Below are 19,428 nucleotides of genomic sequence, written 5' to 3'. Positions count from 1 at the left end.
GACCTGTCGTGTTGTGTATGTAGCACCGGTATCACACCACTTACTGCACTACTGGACCAGTTCTAGGTTCTAAGGAGTGGGGAGCAAAAATAATTACACCAGAGACCGTTTCTTTAAATACAAAAGGCCGGCAATTTACTGAATGCAAAACACAGATATAAAACACAATACACAAAACAAAAATACCCTGCAGGGTCTTAACTTGAGGTAAGTATATTAAATGAAAAGGTATTTCACTCTCTTTTTGTTCTTTTGTTCACCTAAGTTATTTTAGTCTAATCTAATCTAAGTTAGACCAGTTTCTTTCCTAGGTTGCACCTATTTTAGAATTCCTATTTTTCTTCCTGAGTTAACTCTTTTTCCTTTCTTTTACAGGTAAGATAATACCTTCAATTACACAATCATATCGAAGTGGACCACGATCATTTCAAATCACATTCAAATATAAACTCAATATGAAAAGAAAAGTGTAACACCTTAATTTCAAGTTCAAGTCCCAATGTGAGTTCAATTATTCAGTTCAGCTGAAAAGTTTCAGTTCGATTCAGTCCAGAGAAAATAATTCAATCAGTGTTCAGTTCAAAACCAGTTCCTGATACTCCTACCACTCTGGCAGCGAGTCACCATACGCAGCAGATTTCCTCACTGATGCGATGGAGAAGATGAGTTGAAGATCTGGGTCTGGCTCGCCATCTTAAATCCCGTCTGTGCAGGTGCATGCCCGCACACTGCAGACCAATCCTTGCTCCGACCGAGCTTCAAACCAAGCAAAAAACCTGACCTGTGTAACAGGTCATAAGCACAATAAATCTCTTTAAATCCGCAAATTACACAAATAAAGGTTTCAGTCTCTGAGTTGTAACATTACTGCTACGGTGCTTTTTCACCTCAAAAATGGCAGCGGAGCGGCCTCTTTTAAGTCACGGCTCCGTCTCCCACACAAACTACTGCATGTATCTTTCATTTACACAGCATACATTCACTTCTATAACATTCACAGTCTTCATAAACCCAAAATATTAACTGGTAAACCGTTTATGACGAAGCATTTACTTGTAAACAGCTACGTTTTTAGCGTTAGCTCTCCGCTAGAAAAACAAAAGTACAACACGGCAAAAATGCGAGAAAACAACACAAAACTCACCAAAACCGGTGTGGCTTAGTTCTCATAAAATCCCCGTCAGTTCCCGACCAGGTAAGTTATGTTTTTCCAACTGCAAGATCAACTTTTTCAATCTTTTCTCTGCTTATTATCCACCGCTCGTTCTCTCCGATTTTTCCTCTGCTCTCTCCCACAAGTCTCTGCTGCAGCGTCACTGAGGTGCTGCGTCTAGCGCCACCTGTCCCTTAAAGGGGCAGCGACTTGAATTTCTGTCAGCATACTTTTTAATCTTAAACATTAAATTATTGCTGTATTAACATCTTTTTAATTAACTGATGCATTAACTAACATTAAATGAATTACTTAACTTTCAAACTTACTTATGCAGTTTTTAAATTATTTATTCTTATTAATGTCATATTTTAACATGGGTTACATGTACAAAACAGAACGCAAAAACCCGCTGTAACTTGTTTTCCGACACGGATGTGACGTCACTCCCGAGTTGCAAGTCGCGCTTACAAGACAAATAGAACGCACCATTACAACCTGGGGTGAGGGAAGCAACAATAAAACCAGGTGGAAATGGCTTTAGTTAAGGTTTATTGCTGTGAAAGTGAAGCATTTTGAACAAAAGGCGCAGCAATAAGGCTGGACAGTGGGGTGCTGAATAAATCAAAGAAATTAGTAAAACAAAACAAACCTATACATGCAGACCACGTCCTTTCTAAGAAATAATATCTCAAATAAAACTCTACGTCCTTAACCAAACTCAAAACACATCAACAAACAACACCCCAAACCTATATGTGAACATACAAACAAAAACTAGCCCGAGTGAACCAAAGTAAGTGTAGATGTGCAGTCCAGCATAGACAAATTAAATTAAGTGCTTAAATCAAAAGGGTGTAGCTGACTAAGTATTTCAGAACCTGTAGGGTCAACAAGCACAGATTTAAAGTTTCAGAGGTTCAAAGAGTCACCAATTGTGCACACCAGTGTCAGGCAAGATAGATGAGGATGCTTCCAGCTTCTGAGTGTCAGGGACAGTCTTTAAATAGGATCCCCCGACCAATCAGTCCGTCCAGGGGCGTGGCGATGAATCTCCCAGGGGAAATCTGCCACACCTGTGAATGAGCGGCCTACTGAAATGGCAGGGGCCATAACAATCAGACAAATTCAAATGTTGATCTGATGATGGAGCTAGTCAGACAGTCATCAGTGTAAAATGTTTTAACTTAAACACACATTCACTCTGCACTAAACCAAAAAATAGGTGACAGCTAGATGAGGAGAAACCCAATGGATGTCAGCTTCAGGAAACATTCCCACTAGTTAGTGTCCCGCTAACTAGTGGAAATTAGTTATTAACTTTTGCTTAGCTTCAGAACATTAACACACATTAACAACGTTCAGTAACTTTAGGCTACAACATTACAACAGATGATCAGTTTCTCATTGAGATCAGACATGTTCCTGACTAGTTCCCTCTCGATGGAAAGCATGGTCAGTGCATTCAGACCTTCCTGACTCAGTGAGTTTCAGAGAAATGTTTTGATCACTTTAATGTGAGAGAAAAACAAAGCCCTAACCCTAACCCTAACCCTAACCCTAACCCTTTTCCACACTTTTTTTTAAAAAATTGTAGGAAGGAGTTCCTGATCACCAAAAGTGAGTGTGACAGTGGTGGAGCAGATGTGGCCTGACCTCACGTGTTATTGTCTGTTGGCAATGTTCATGGAGATGCTGGCTGAAGTCCTGTTCCCAATGGTGACAGACTGAGGCCTGTCAGTAAAAAGGTCCAGGAGCCAGTCACAGAGTGTGGGGTGCAGTCAGAGTGTAGACGGCTTGTGGGTCAGTTTGTAAAGACCATGCTGATGTAGGAGTCTTTATTTATACAACTCCTTCGTTTCACCCTCCCCCCAGGTTAAGAGTCTGGGTGTCATCCTTGACAGCACACTATCCTTTCAATCCCACATCAATAACATTACTCGGTCTGCTTACTTCCACCTACGTAACATTAATCGCCTCCGCCCCTCCCTTACCCCCCACACAGCCGCCATCCTTGATCACAGTCTTGTCACTTCCCGTCTAGATTATTGCAACTCTCTCCTCTTTGGCCTTCCACACAAATCCCTCCATAAACTTCAACTAGTCCAGAATTCAGCTGCCCGCATCATAACTGTTGGAACCCCCTCCATTCACCACATCACTCCTGTCCTTCAAGAGCTTCACTGGCTCCCAGTTCAATTTTGCATCCAATTCAAAGTCCTCCTGCTTATTTTCAAGGCCATTCACAACCTCACCCCCCCATATTTGTCTGATCTCCTCCATGTTCCCACTCCCTCCCGCTCTCTATCCTCTTCCTCCATACATCTGTCTGTCCCTACTGCCCATCTTACAACCATGGGGAGCAGAGCATTCAGCCGCTCTGCTCCCCGTCTCTGGAATTCACTACCACCCCAACTCAGAAATATTGATTCATTTCCCCTTTTCAAATCACAACTCAAAACATATCTGTTTAAAACTGCCTATTCCACCTGATGACAATTGCTCTGCCTTTTTTTATTTTTTATTTTTTTTTTATATATATATATTTTATTCTTCTGCTGTCTTTTCTTATGAATGTATGTGCGGTGTCCTTGAGTGCCAAGAAAGGCGCCTTTAAATAAAATGCATTATTATTATTATTATTATTTTCTAGGTGGGACAGGCAGATATGGAGGGTAGCAGTGATGGCTTCCAAGGTGGAGCTGTTGGGATGGTATACAGCAGAGGGTACATTGTGTCAGGTCTGTCCAGCTTCTCTCTGTACTACCTCTTGGCTGATGTACCCAGTCACATACTCAGCATAGTCCTGTGTGCTAACAGAAGAGTCCTCCAGTGTGGCTGCAGATTTAAACACATCCCAGTCTGTCCTAGCAAAACAGTCCTGCAGGGTGCTTCAGAGTTTAAACTATTTGGTTTTATCTGTAGGCTGGGTACAGGAAGAGATGTGGGAACAGTGGGAACAGTGTGCAACCCTGTATAAACCCCATATGTAACTGTACACATGATCCAAGGTGGGAATGTCCTCATGTTGGTAGTATTTGTGGAATACAGTCCATAGCTTGCACTGATTGAAGTCTCCCATTGTGAGAATAACGTCATCAGGATGAGCTGTCTCTGATGACGTCATGGACAGTGGCGGTTCTACACTGAATTACTCCCAGGGCGAGACCACCTCCGAGCGGTGTTGATTGACACTCGACAATCAACAGATTTCCATCCCCCAACGCTGTCACTCACGACCAGAAGTCAAGACTAAACCAATTCACCTTGGTGATCACATAATCGTTTTGTATTACCTATTTTTATTTGGCAATTTCACACAATTCATAAATACAAAAACGTGCAGAACTTATAGGCCTGTATTTATAATATAATGAATGAAATGTGCGTTATATGGAAGAAAGTCAAGGTGTGACTGACTTTACCCCTTTTATACAGTGGACCGTTCAATTTGGGAGAGGCCCAGAGGTGAACTGTGCCCGCGCCCCCCTCCCCTTTCCCTTTCTCTTTTTCACACAGCTTCTGTGCACGGCACCTTCTCAGCAGGGGCTCCTGCAGCTGCAGGGGGCGCCAATTTGCCAATTCCCCACACAGATATGACAGATAATAGAAAACCATGTAGCGGCGCAGATTTATTTGTTTATTTTTATTTATTTTTTTTCCAAGTGCTCGTGCCGCCCCAATTGTGTCATGAAAAAATGCCGCCCCGGGCGCCTGCCCGGTTCGCCCGTTCCAAAAACCGCTACTGGTCATGTAGCTTGCTGAGTGCTCGAGTGGAGTTGGCTCACGGGGGCTCACGCTACTAAAATAGTGGACTGAGCAACCACTGACATTAACAGCAGAGACATGCTGCTAGTGTGGCTAAAAGAAAAGAGAAGAAGAGACAGTCATGTTGATGTGAACATTAGAGAAACACATCATGGAGCTGAAATATGATCCTACTTCCTCATTTGGACTCGTTCACCTCAGCTGACTCTCTCAACGGCACACAGGTTTTTGTATTAGTCTTTTTCACTGTGTGGAGGCAGCTACCGCATCTTTGGCTCTGGAACTAAACTGTATGTAACAGGTAAGAAGAAACATTTCTTTTCCTTCAGTTGTTTTATTGTAGAAGCTGAAAATGTGTTTAAAGTCAGTTTGTGCTGCTTCAGCCTTTCCATGTTAGTTTTTTCCTCATTAGTAGAGAATTCATCCTGCAGCCATTGTTCCATAAGAAAAGCTCAATCATTTCTGAAAACATGTTGAAATCTGACTGAACAACTAAAGTTCTTCTTTATTTCTGTAAATATTAGTGACGTTCCAAACATTTAGGATTTGATCAGCTCAGTAATTCTGTGACATGTGTTGTTGAAAACAAGATGATATTTGATGTTCAACTATTTCAGATTGTTTTGAAGTGTCTATCGATTGTATTGGATCATTTCTGAAAGTTAGAACCTTGTCAGATCTAATGGCTGTCAGTTATTATTTATCTGATGGTAAATGTGTCTTTAATTGATAATGGATTCATAGAAAAAGAAAAAAACACAAAGTGAATGTGATATTAGAAGAAATAGAATTGACTCAAACAATGTTTTATTACTATCATCAGCATAAAGTATTTAAACATTTGAACATGACTGACACAAACTTGTATATTGATTGTGTTTTATTAGTGATTAAAGTCTGTGCTCTTAAATGTGGAATATTCAATACATATTGGAATCAGTGAAATGATAAACGTACAACTGAAAAACACAATTCAGGGATAAGGAAATTATTTAATTTAATTTAATTTAATTTAATTTAAAAAACTACATAGACGATAATTATATATTTCTTTTTAAAGGAATAGTTGCTTATTTAAATTCAGGCTGCTCTTCATTAACTTGCGCATTTGTGAACGCACCATTAATGCTGAACCGTATGTAGAGGTTTAGGAGCAACAAATGCTGCTATCCAGATGACGTCTTATTCTGGAAGGCCTTTCTTAAAATAAAATAAAATAAAATAAAATAAAGGAGCAGCTAAAATCTTATATTAAATCAGACTATAAAATATTTCCCGTTCTAAACTACAGCAGCTGTGAGTTGATAAAAGACGACGTGATGAAATACAGTCGACATGTTTCTGTCCCAACTTCTTTGAAACGTGTTGTTGGATTCAAATTCAAAACCAGCAAATAATGTCTTTTGATGAAGGTAAAATACGATAATCCTTTATTTATCCCACCGTGGGGAAATTTGCAGCGTTGCAGCAGTAGACAGTTTAATGACAAAGCACACAGGAGATAAAAAGAAGTAATAAAACATTAAATAAATACAAAGAATAGAAACTGAAATAAAATAGAAAACCTACTTAGGTATGTAAGTATGTATATTGCACATGAAAGAATAAATGATATGCAAACATAAGTTCTTCCAAATATATTAAGGATATTCCAGTTTGTGTTGTGATTGTCCAGCGTGTGTTTGGTCTACTGGGAGCAGGCTTGATTATACAACTGATGATTGATCAACCACTGGATCTGTTCTGATTGATTTTATATAGCATCAGTTATTTTGGAAACAGAAATTTACATGAAGATATATTATAATGTATACTGAATATGTAGACCGATCAGCCATAACATTATGACCGGTGAAGTGGTTAGACGACTGGGTCAGAGCACCTCCAGAACTACAGCTCTTGTGGGGTTTTCCTGGTCTGCAGTGATCAGTATCTATCAAAAGTGGTCCAAGGAAGGAGGAGAACCAGAGACAGGGTGGTCATGGGCAGCAAAGGATCATTGACCCTTGTGGTCCCATCCAACAGACGAGCTACTGTAGCTCAGACTGCTGAAAAGGTTAATGCTGGTTGAACTTTGTTCTGTATTGATGAGTAGTTTAGTGATCAGAGTCCATGTAGTTTCCAGGATCAGACTGAATGCAGAGCAGTGCTGGAAGCTGCTGTTGACTGTGTGAATGTGTGTGTGCTGTCAAACTTCAGATGAGCAGGTAGTGAAGCCCGTGGTGAGCGTGTACCCAGCAGCATCCAGAGCCCACCAGGAGGGGAAGAGCACCCTGCTGTGTCTGGCCTCATCCATGTTTCCTCCTGTGGTCCAGTTCTCCTGGAAAAGACAGAAGAAGAACGGCCCTCTGGAGGAGCTGACGCCTGCTCAGGGAGAGCAGCTGGAGCTCAGAGAGTCGGGACGCAGCGCCTCCATTAGGGTGGTGGATTGGGATGATCTGTACAAGTACAGATATCGCTGCTATGTCGAGCACGAGGGAGGGACAGTGGAGGCCCAAACACACCAAGGTAATGAAGGCTTGGTGACTGTGTTCAGCAGTGATTCAGCTTCATGTGGAGACGCTGTCAAAGAGAGCAGAGGAGCAGAGAACTGACATTTCTCACTGCAGCTCTAAACATTTGACTCCTTTTCTGTTTCAGAGGTTCCAGCACGTCTCTCCAAGTTTACCCGGTCGGTGAAGCTGCTCTGTCTGCTGTACACAGTGCTGATAGTGAAGAGTCTGGTGTACTGCTGTGGACTCTCTCTGCTGATGAGCCTCAGAAACAAGGGACCGTCCACCAACTCCACACATGCTGACTGACTGTTTTCTGCTGGTCTTTTCTCTCCATCAGATCTCATCAGTTCATCTCATTCATCACTTTAATCAGTATTCACAAATGTTAGTCATGATGCCTTGGTTGTAATGTAGAGTCAGATAGATTTATCAGAGTTTCTTTATCAAATCTCTTAATTGTAACTTCTAAATATAACACCAGTTAAATAATTAACTTCCTTGTAGATGTTTCAACAGTTAATACAACATGTGTTTGCTTTCTTTTTCTGTTTCTTATAGAAATGCAATGCAGTGTGTTCATCCATTTATTCTGTTCTATTAAAGTACAACAACTATATAATAATAATGGTGTTTTGTTTTTCTTCTCGTCTAAAGATTCATTATGTTGACACCACAAAGTAATTTGATGATTGTTCCTGAGACATTTTAAATCAAAATGAACATCTAGTGTTTGTGGTTGCTCCAACAGGTTCAGTTCTGTGTCTTCAGATCATTTAGTTTGTGTATTAGTTCTCTAATAAAAATGTTTCGGTGTGGATATCAAACTCTACGCTGACGACACTGTTGTTTACACAGATGAACAAAGAGCAGAGCTGATTTGAAGCTACGACTGTTAAAAACTATCATCCAGCGGTTTGGTGAGTCAGTGCTGAAGTTTGAATGTTGATCAAATGAAGGATGTGTTTAATTAACAGTCATAAAATAGTTTCATTAGCAGCAGGTCAGTGTGTCAGTGGAAATTCAACTGTTTGAGAGCTGAACACTGAAAGTTCATGGTCCTCTAACTGGACCTGTCACTGGATAAATCCTAATCTTATTGTTTATTTCAAAGTGTAAAGTGCATCTTTAATCATCCAAACCTCTAAATACCCTGAACATGTTACCAGGACATGAGCTTCAGGTGGGTGATCGGACTCAGTTCAACTCTGTGTGGGTGGAGGGCTCAGAGGAAAAAAAGGTTTACAGAAAACAAGAGAAAGGGAGGGGAGGTGATGAGTGTGTTCAGCAGCAGATGTGAATCTGTTCTCAGTGGTTATTACGACAGAAAACAAACTGCTGACAGCCAATCAGACTTCCTTCCTGCAGCAGACGGTCTTTGTGGGTTTGTGCTCTGCAGCCTCCACACCGTTAGCTGTGGCTTTTCACTTTAATGACACAATGACAGTTTCACCGACCAGCTGTGGTTAAATAACCCTTTCAGGAAGCACCTGTGTTCTTCATCTGAGAGAGAAACACATTTACATTTATTATTAAACAGTACAATCAGTAATTATATTCAGTTGTTTTCTGCAACTAAGTGAAACTAATTATTTTATTGTGGTTTGTTTAAAATCTTCCATCCTCTCATAAATTCCTCCTCTCTGATAAATAGAACTTTAAAGAAGTTGATCTCTTTGCCTGCAAAGTGTTTAAAGTGATCCCATGAGAAGATTTTCAACTTCTATAGGAAACAATAATGCTTCCTGTTCTTTCTCATTAATCAGAACCGAACACAAGCCTCACTGAGACAGAGACACAAACCCATGAGATAAACAAGTCATGCTGTTGTTCTGAAGCAGGCGTCCATGTCGGTTCACCTCAAGTCTCATTATTTCACTGAGTTGTAGTTGACAAAAAAAGTCTGAACGTCCCAATCAGTTCTAATCCACCATGAGTTCACCTCATTAACCACACTGACCCACATTTCTCATGGAAATTCTATTCCAGCTTCATTTTTTATCAGTGCAGCAGTCTGTGCTTCATTCACAGGGTTCATAAACGTCACATCCAGGAACTGGAAGCTGCTTAAGCTTCAGCTTTATTTACTGACGTCCAACAGTTCCTAATATACGAGCTAAAGTATTTGACTTGTTTTGTTAAGACACATAAAAAGCAGTTTATCAAAGCCAGACTCTGGGATTGTCTCGGTTTCTTGTGTTTATTGAGTGTGTTCCAGTGAAAGAAAAGAGCAGCCTGGTGGAGTCTGCATTTATTAGAAAGAAACACAAGAGCAGAAGAAACAGCCTGCTGGAAACTGATGATGATTATTATACAAGTCACAGTTGAAAGTGGAAATAAACTAGACTACTAGAGAATGAAGACGTCATAAGAGCAGATTTCTATGTGAATATATGTGTTTCTATTTCCAGGATGACAATCAAGACGTGAATGAAAAGATACAGATTACAAAGAAGAACATTACAACAACATTTGTGAATACTGATGAAAGTGATGAATGAGATGAACTGATGAGATCTGATGGAGAGAAAAGAGCAGCAGAAAACAGTCAGTCAGCATGTGTGGAGTTGGTGGACGGTCCCTTGTTTCTGAGGCTCATCAGCAGAGAGAGTCCACAGCAGTACACCAGACTCTTCACTATCAGCACTGTGTACAGCAGACAGAGCAGCTTCACTTGGTATTGAGAGGGGACATAAGGAACCTCTGAAACAGAAAAGTAGTCAAATGTTTGGAGCTGCAGTGAGAAATGTCAGTCCTCTGCTCCTCTGCTCTCTTTGAACATGAACACAGTCACCAAGCCTTCATTACCTTGTTGTAACTCTACTGTCCCCCCCTCGTGCTTGACGGAACAGCTGTACTTATATGTGCAGAGGTCATCTCCATCCACCAGCCTGATGGAGGCGCTGCGTCCCGACTCTCTGAGCTCCAGCTGCTCTCCCTGAGCAGGGGTCAGCTCCTCCAGAGGGTCGTTCTCCTTCTGTCTTTTCCAGGAGAACTGGACCAGAGGAGGAAACATGGATGAGGCCAGACACAGCAGGGAGCTCTTCCCCTCCAGGTGGGCTCTGGATGCTGCTGGGTACACGCTCACCACGGGCTTCACTACCTGCTCATCTGAAGTTTGACAGCACACACACATTCACACAGTCAACAGCAGCTTCCAGCACTGCTCTGCATTCAGTCTGATCCTGGAAACTACATGGACTCTGATCACTAAACTACTCATCAATACAGAACAAAGTTCAACCAGCATTAACCTTTTCAGCAGTCTGAACTACAGTAGCTCGTCTGTTGGATGGGACCACAAGGGTCAATGATCCTTTGCTGCCCATGACCACCCTGTCTCTGGTTCTCCTCCTTCCTTGGACCACTTTTGATAGATACTGATCACTGCAGACCAGGAAAACCCCACAAGAGCTGCAGTTCTGGAGATGCTCTGACCCAGTCGTCTAACCACTTCATTGGTCATAATGTTACGGCTGATCGGTGTACATATTCAGTATACATTATAATATATCTTCGTGTAAATTTCTGTTTCCAAAATAACTGATGCTATATAAAATCAATCAGAACAGATCCAGTGGTTGATCAATCATCAGTTGTATAATCAAGCCTGCTCCCAGTAGACCAAACACACGCTGGACAATCACAACACAAACTGGAATATCCTTAATATATTTGGAAGAACTTATGTTTGCATATCATTTATTCTTTCATGTGCAATATACATACATACATACGTAAGTCTATTTACGTATCTATTTCTATTGTATTTCAGTTTCTATTCTTTGTATTTATTTAATGTTTTATTACTTCTTTTTATCTCCTGTGTGCAATATTTTACAATCTGATTTAATATAAGATTTTAGATGCTCCTTAATTTTATTTTAATTAGTTTTATTTTAAGAAAGGCCTTTCAGAATAAGACGTCATCTGGATAGCAGCATTTGTTGCTCCAAAACCTCTACATACGGTTCAGCATTAATGGTGCGTTCACAAATGTGCAAGTTAATGAAGAGCAACCTGAATTTAAATAAGCAACTATTCCTTTAAAAAGAAAAAAAAAAAGAAATATTATGTACTAAATTAAATTAAATTAAATTAAATTAAATTAAATTAAATTAAATTAAATTAAATTATTTCCAAATCCCTGAATTGTGTTTTTCAGTTGTACGTTTGTCATTTCTCTGATTCCAATATGTATTGAATATTCCACATTTAAGAGCACAGACTTTAATCACTAATAAAACACATCAATATACAAGTTTGTGTCAGTCATGTTCAAATGTTTAAATACTTTATGCTGATGATAGTAATAAAACATTGTTTGAGTCAATTCTATTTCTTCTAATATCACATTCACTTTGTGTTTTTTTCTTTTTCTATGAATCCATTATCAATTAAAGACACATTTACCATCAGATAAATAATAACTGACAGCCATTAGATCTGACAAGGTTCTAACTTTCAGAAATGATCCAATACAATCGATAGACACTTCAAAACAATCTGAAATAGTTGAACATCAAATATCATCTTGTTTTCAACAACACATGTCACAGAATTACTGAGCTGATCAAATCCTAAATGTTTGGAACGTCACTAATATTTACAGAAATAAAGAAGAACTTTAGTTGTTCAGTCAGATTTCAACATGTTTTCAGAAATGATTGAGCTTTTCTTATGGAACAATGGCTGCAGGATGAATTCTCTACTAATGAGGAAAAAACTAACATGGAAAGGCTGAAGCAGCACAAACTGACTTTAAACACATTTTCAGCTTCTACAATAAAACAACTGAAGGAAAAGAAATGTTTCTTCTTACCTGTTACATACAGTTTAGTTCCAGAGCCAAAGATGCGGTAGCTGCCTCCACACAGTGAAAAAGACTAATACAAAAACCTGTGTGCCGTTGAGAGAGTCAGCTGAGGTGAACGAGTCCAAATGAGGAAGTAGGATCATATTTCAGCTCCATGATGTGTTTCTCTAATGTTCACATCAACATGACTGTCTCTTCTTCTCTTTTCTTTTAGCCACACTAGCAGCATGGCTCTGATGTTAATGTCAGTGGTTGCTCAGTCCACTATTTTAGTAGCGTGAGCCCCCCTGAGCCAACTCCACTAGAGCGCTCAGCAAGCTACATGACGTCATCAGAGACAGCTCATCCTGATGACGTTATTCTCACAATGGGAGACTTCAATCAGTGCAAGCTATGGACTGTATTCCCCAAATACTACCAACATGTGGACAAGAAAAACACCTTGGATCTTGTGACTTAGACTTAGATCTTTTTTATCCACAAGGGAAATTGCTCGGTCACAGTAGCTTATTTGCGCGTAAAAAACTCTCCTAAGTGCCACAGATAAAAGAAAGATTAAATAAAATAAAATAAAAACTAAGTAAAATAAAATCTAGTAAAATGAAATAAAAATAGTATTAGCAAAAATGTACAAATTAGCATATTTACAAATCTACAGGAAATAGTGATGGAAGAATATATATACACAGGGATGATAGTAAGGGGCAATAGTGTCCATTAACATGAATAACATGGAGTTGTCTGTTACAGAAAGGTGAGTTGTTGTAGATCTGGACTGAAAATGGTATGAATGAAGTCCTATAGCGTTCACTGTGGGAGTGGAGCTGGATCAGTCTGTTGGAGAATGAGCTCTGCTGCCCCTCTAATGTCTGGTGTAGTGGATGTGACTGATTGTCCATGATGAAGAGTACAGTTACATATGGGGTGCATACAGAGCTGCACGCCACCCCCACTTCAGACACACAGACCACATCTCTTACTGTACCCAGCCATAGCTGCATGGCTCTCATGTTAATGTCAGTGGTTGCTCAGTCCACTACTTTAGTCCTCATTTATTGGATCTGGACTAAACAACTGCATCATTTTATTTTGCTGTTTGATCAGTGAAGTGGTCACTAAGTTTCAGACTCCAACGCTCACAAGCATCGACTCAGGCCTGCACCGTTTTATTTGAATGGACATTCCTTTTATTTTTTGCTTTAGTGCAGAGTGAATGTGTGTTTAAGTTAAAACATTTTATTTTTATATTTCAAAAGCACCATATAAGGTGTATATCTTTTCTGTAAATATAATTTTGTACCTTTGTTTTATTTCCTGTGTATTTTTAATATTGCATTTAAAGTTCAGTGTGTGAGTCACTTGAGTTTACAGTTTGATAAGAGGAGAGGATTTAAAACAGATGCACTTCCAATATATTCTTAGTAGGATTTAGACTGAGTCAATATATTCTACTAAGTGGAGGCACCAACCAGTTCATTTATTTGTATTATTTCAGTAAAGGTAAAAGATGAAAAAGTTCTTGTTGATATGATGAAGCACAACATTAAAAGAGCCCAAGGCCCCGCCCATAGTACTAGAACACCCAAACTATATTTAACTCCATTTATTAATATCTACATGGGACAGGTGCTACACTGATTCAGGCTCATTCCATCAGCCTGAAAAACTGGACGCGTTTACACGCCATCACAAGAGTCTGCTCCAAAATCATTGGACATCCTGTTAGAGCTCTGTCTGCTCTCTGTGAACAACAAACTACTCAAACTTCTCACAGGACACCAGATCCCTCACACATTCTTCACTCAGTGTTTCAGTGGCTCCCATCAGGTCACAGTCTGCATTTTCCAGGTTGTAGAACACAAAGGAGGAGAAACACCTTTGTCTCCACATCAGTCCAGCTCCTGAACTCTGACCCCTCCTTGCTCCAGCATCATAATGATGCTCTGTCCTTCAATAGACAGTTTTCCTCTCCAAACGTAGACTGCATGTAACACTTCAGCACTGAGCACTTTGTGACTGTTGTTTGCCTTTTGCACATGTTGTCTTTTATTTATTTATTTATTTTTTATGTCCTGTGTGTTTTGTCCATGTTGTTTCTCTCTGTCTTTTTAACAGCCATCAAGGATAAAAAAAATGAGTGTTTTGAATTGAACTTGTCATAGTTCTGGATTTTTTGATTCCTGTGTTCATGTTTTGAGTTTTGTTCATGTTTCATGTTTTTAAGTTTCTGGTTTTATTTTGTTAACTTCTTGGTTTCCTGTCTTGTGTCCCTTCCTGTACCTTCCAATCGCTGTAATTGTCTGCCCCTGATTGTTTCCACCTGTGTCTCCTGTTCCCTTGTGTGTGTGTGTGTTTGTGTATATATTGTCCTGCTTTTTCCTTTGTCCTCTGTTGCATCATACTGCTTGTTTACCATGTTCGTGTGTTCAAGGATCATAGTTGTTTCAAAGATGAAAATGTTTGAAACATGATCTGATAGAAAAGGAACCAACCCAAAGATTCATGTGTTCATACATGAACTCTGAGGAATATGTCTGTTTGACCTCAGACTGAATGTTACAGGATTTAAACTTAGTAAGTTTATTATTCTGGTTTCCATAACATGACTCCTTTAAACTAGAGAACAGAAAGAACCCAAGAAAGATATGGAGAAGTTTATTTTACTCCACTTTGTAAACAGAAAATATGTCAGTGACATAAATAGATTCCATGTTATTTGCTCATTTTAAATATATGACTTTAGAAACCTAAAAACTATCAAATGGGATTGAAGTGATTCTAGACTGTGAGTGTTCTGGAGGATATTTAATTCATGTTCAGGAACATTATTTAGACTTTATTCCATCTTGTCCACAAATGATTTAGCTACCACCCGTCCTCTTGACTGTGTGATGACATTCTGTGATTTAGTTAGCATGGATGCTAGAAAGAGGAACATGAACTATTGAATGAAGCTTTATTTCTGGCTCTTTTGGTTTTGGGAGGTGTGAGAGTAAAAAGGGTGGTTTCCTTTTGGTTAGCAGTTAATCATGAACCGCCAGATTAACCAATTTGAGTTCTTTTTTACGATGGTGAGCAGTACTCAATAACCCACACACAAATTACAGAAAAGCAATTTATTGAATAAAACCCAATAAAAGAGATAACTGTTTGAGATGGTGTCTGTCCTTTAAATGAGGGAGAATCCCCTCATTAAATCAGAAACTAAGAACTATATTAAAAGAATACTTAAAACAGTCAAAGATCCCCGTGTCCAGTTCTTGCCCTTGTCCTGTTCGCGCCGGTTAGCCGCTACGAGCCGTCCTCCACCCGGTACTGCTGAAGCTCTCGCCGTCCCTACCGACCTCTGCCTCCGCCGATCTGCTCCCAGCGGCGCTTCAGGCCTAAAACGGAAGAGACAGCCAGCAGTCTGCTCTATGGTCGCGATGGTTGCTTCCTCTTGTCCCCGCCGACAGTTAACAGTGCATTGGCTATAGACTGACAGCTTTTGGGCAGAAGCTCCTGCTTCTGCCGCTTTGCGTCTTCAGGCCTCACCAACACTGTCCTTGCGGTCTCTGGTCAGCCTCAGAGTAGTTGGCCACCGCTCTTTTCCCCACGAGTCAGCGTCTGCTAAGGGAGGAAGCACACCCACAATCAACTACCTGGCCTACCTATCACTAGGCTCGTTCGACTTCATGCCGTTCTGTGCAGATCTGACTTGGCGTGGTGCATGCTGGGATGGACGCAATGCATACTGGGAAGGACGCAATGCATACTGGCAGAGCCCGTCTACGGAGAGCCTTCCCACTCTCTATTAAGTCCCATTGTAACGAATTTTGGTTGCAGTTCCACCAGATTTCCACTGGGGGCGATCGCCATGAGTGCAACATGAATGGGACTCTATGGAGCTAAACGGCTAAATGTGTCTCTTTCACCTGATTGTCGTTGAGAAATCTCAGATTTGATTGTAGGTTTTGCAAGTTCAACATGGGTTATAGGTCAAAAGTTGAATGAACGAGAACTTATGTCCTTTCGTTTTCTTACAGGTTGAGTTGTTGTTGCCCATAACACGCTAGCATTGTGCTAATGAACGCTGATTGGTCAGTGAATGACTGATTACGACCAGATCCCGCTTGACGGCATCGTGGCATCCGAAGCGGGACCAGAATGTTAAAGCGGACTTTTTCGCCCAAGTTTTTTTTTTTTTTTCGGCCCGGTCTTTTAAAACAACAAAACAGAAACTCTTCTGGCACGATTATTTACCTGTGTCAGCTGTGTTGTCCGTGCCTCGAGAGAAAAGAAAGTGCAGAGCGCGAAAGCACCAAAGCAGTGACTGAAGGATTACCGTAAAGCAGTATCTGGTCGTACGATGTGTATGACGTCATTGACATTTTAAAATACTTTTTAAAGCAAAATAAGTGACTCTAAAAAATCTAACACCCAGCAATGTGTCATTTCTTTGCATCTCCTTTCAAATACAATATTCAAATTACTGCACAAAAAATTATATCCTGAGAAAAGTGGATTTTGAGGGGTACTGCTCCATAGACCGCCATTCATTCTGCACTCGTCCTGAGAGCGCCCTCATATGGATCCAGAGTGGAACTGCAACCAGTTCAGAAGCCGGAAGTTCAGTGAGAGTGGAACTTCTCCCCATATTAGAGATTCTCTGATACTGGTCTGCAGCCGTTTTATGCTCCACCCCTACAGTCGGCGTAAGTTCATGTTGACGTAAGCACCTAAGCCTCAGACAGGCGCAGACATCTCAAACGCGCCTAATCCCTCTCCGGGCCAGTTGTAACAGCTGATTGGCTGGTGTGGCTGTCTGTCAAGAGCTGCATTTACTGCTTAAAATCATATCCGTGCCCGTGACAACTCAAATCCAAAAAAACTCTAATAATAACAACCACAACATGCATAAATAAAAAGAATCCAAAACACACGTGCAGTTAAATAAATAAACATGCAATTAATCAAATACACAAAACACGGCACATAACGAGAACAAAATGTAATAAGCAGTTCGATACTCAGCATGACATGAGAGTATTTCTACAATTCTAGGTTTAACCATTTGCAGTCTATGAAGGACAAACACAGCAGGGGCCTCTGGACTGGGTGTGGAAGGAGAGGATGAGGAAGAGGAGGAAGATGTGGTTGTTTTATTTGTGTCAGCAATCAGCATTGAGTTAGAGACTGTCCAAGAGTCTGGAATAACCAGGGTGGACAGAAGACAGCAGAGGACTGATGGTGAACGAGGCTGGGGACAGATCTGGATCAGAGGGACTCTGTGGACAGTAAGAAGACATCCTCAGGACAGATAGAGAGTTTGAGAAAGGTGATAGAAGATGAGAGTGAAAGTGATTTACTGAGTATGTGATGATTGTATTTGATGAAGATAAATGTGATGCTGATGGCTACAAAATAAATATGATGCATGGTGGAATGGAGATTTCTATTTCAGGGCCTGGAGCTACAGACTGATGAATGAAAGGAGAGAACAACTTCACTAGATCCCAAACTGATCAAGTATCTGTGGGATGATCCACAGAGGCCCCTCCCCTCAAAGGCCCCCCACTAACAACATTCTGTTACCAGACACCACAGGACACCCTCAGAAGGCCCATGTCCATTCTCTGATGAGTCACCACAAGGGAGACCTGCACTATATTAGGAAGGTGGTCATAATGTTATGCCTGATCGGTATGGAGCTTCATCTTCATCTGGAACATTTGTCTGAAATCATTTATTCTATTGAACTTTGACTTTTAATATCTCTTTGTGTTCTTTTGCTCTTTGATTGAATTCTTTTGATTGACTTTGTATTTCTGCTCTTTGTTCTTCTCTGTCTTGTTTTCATCTTTTTACTAACTGTTGAAATATCTGCTAACAACATCAATAAATCTGATGTCAAATAAATAGTGAGAGCAGGAAAGAAGAATCTCCCTCAGCTCAGTATGTTTGGGACTCTGTCTGAGATGGAGGTGAAATATGTGAACCTGGGCTGTGGTTTACTGCTCTCTTCCTGTCACAAACACTGTTTGACATCTGTTCATCTGTTGGTTTTTGTTCAGGCTGCTCGCATCATTTCTCACTGTGGGTACCAGACTTCCAACAGGAGCAGTAGTAGGTGGCTGAATGATCGACTTTAACATTCTTTATCTCCAACTCCCAGCCATTCTGATTATTCACAGATGTGAAATCATCTTTCTGAGGATGACCGTAACTTGAATCTATTTTACCATTACTTTTATCAATATCAAGAATCACTCTGAATGTTTCTGTTTCTTTCTTCTGGTACCAGTATACATAAGTACCACACTGGTCAGTTCCTTCACATCTGAAGGAGACTGTTTGACCAACTCTCCTGGTCAATGTTAACTGGTCCTGGGTCAGCTCTGCTGCCATGGCAACCAGCGCTGTAGAGACACAGACAGATAGATGAAGGTTAGTGAGACAGTGTTTGTTAAAGGTGGTGTTTGTTGGAAACACTCACCTGAACACAGACAGCACAGAGCAGCAGCTGGGAGGAAAAGCATTTTGTGCAGTGGTGTATCCTCTGGTGAACCTGGGGAGAAGTGGAGCTCTGATGCAGCTGAGGCCCAACAAGGACGAGCTGTGAGATCAGACGAGGCCACGTGGTTTCTAGCAGGTCCTCAAAGCTCCCATCAGCCCCTGCAGCCCACAGATGAGACTGCTGCTGCTGATTGACAGCTCAGATGAAGCTGCTGTGTGCTTTCATGGTCTTGATTTCAATCTGACAGCAGATGAAAAAAATCTGGGTCACATGATGCAGAAAGACTAAAAAACATTCATGTTCCCACAAACACATTCAGGTTGGTGGTGAATTTAGTAACACAGACTGTTGATTGTGTTACACTGACAAGTGTCATGAAGAGAAAAGACTCAAATGAAAAACAAGAACCTTAATTTATTATTGATCACTTAGAGAGAACTGAGAGTTCTTTGGTTTTGATTCAATGAGGTTCAACAGTTTTTTTTTATCTTATTCTAAAAATTCAAAGCTGAACTTGAACTGCTGAAGTGTTGTTGTAGATAAACTTTTGTACTGATGGTGGCGCTAGAGGAAAGGTCATTAGGTCACCATTGTTATGACTGTGAGTCATGTATGTGTGAGTGTCTGTCTGCTACTGTGCTCCCTCACATCATTTCATCAGTTTTAACTTCTGTCTCCAAGAAGTTTCAACCCCATTCACACC

General features: G+C 40.5%; 2 gene segments (V, D, J or C); one reads left to right on the top strand and one right to left on the bottom strand.

The window, feature by feature from the left end:
* The first annotated feature begins 6,962 nt into the window (after window positions 1-6,962).
* On the top strand, window positions 6,963-7,889 carry LOC311489024 (immunoglobulin lambda constant 6-like). The segment is given in 2 exons: window positions 6,963-7,429; window positions 7,562-7,889.
* A 2,008-nt stretch (window positions 7,890-9,897) lies between these two features.
* LOC311489123 (immunoglobulin lambda constant 6-like) lies at window positions 9,898-10,613 on the bottom strand. The segment is given in 2 exons: window positions 10,222-10,613; window positions 9,898-10,116 (listed from the first exon to the last, which is right to left on the bottom strand).
* Between the last annotated feature and the right edge of the window lie 8,815 nt (window positions 10,614-19,428).

This window comes from Chelon labrosus, assembly GCF_963514085.1.
Source record: "Chelon labrosus genome assembly, chromosome: 6".
Lineage (NCBI taxonomy): Eukaryota > Metazoa > Chordata > Actinopteri > Mugiliformes > Mugilidae > Chelon > Chelon labrosus.
This window is presented reverse-complemented; position numbering and strand designations above follow the sequence as displayed.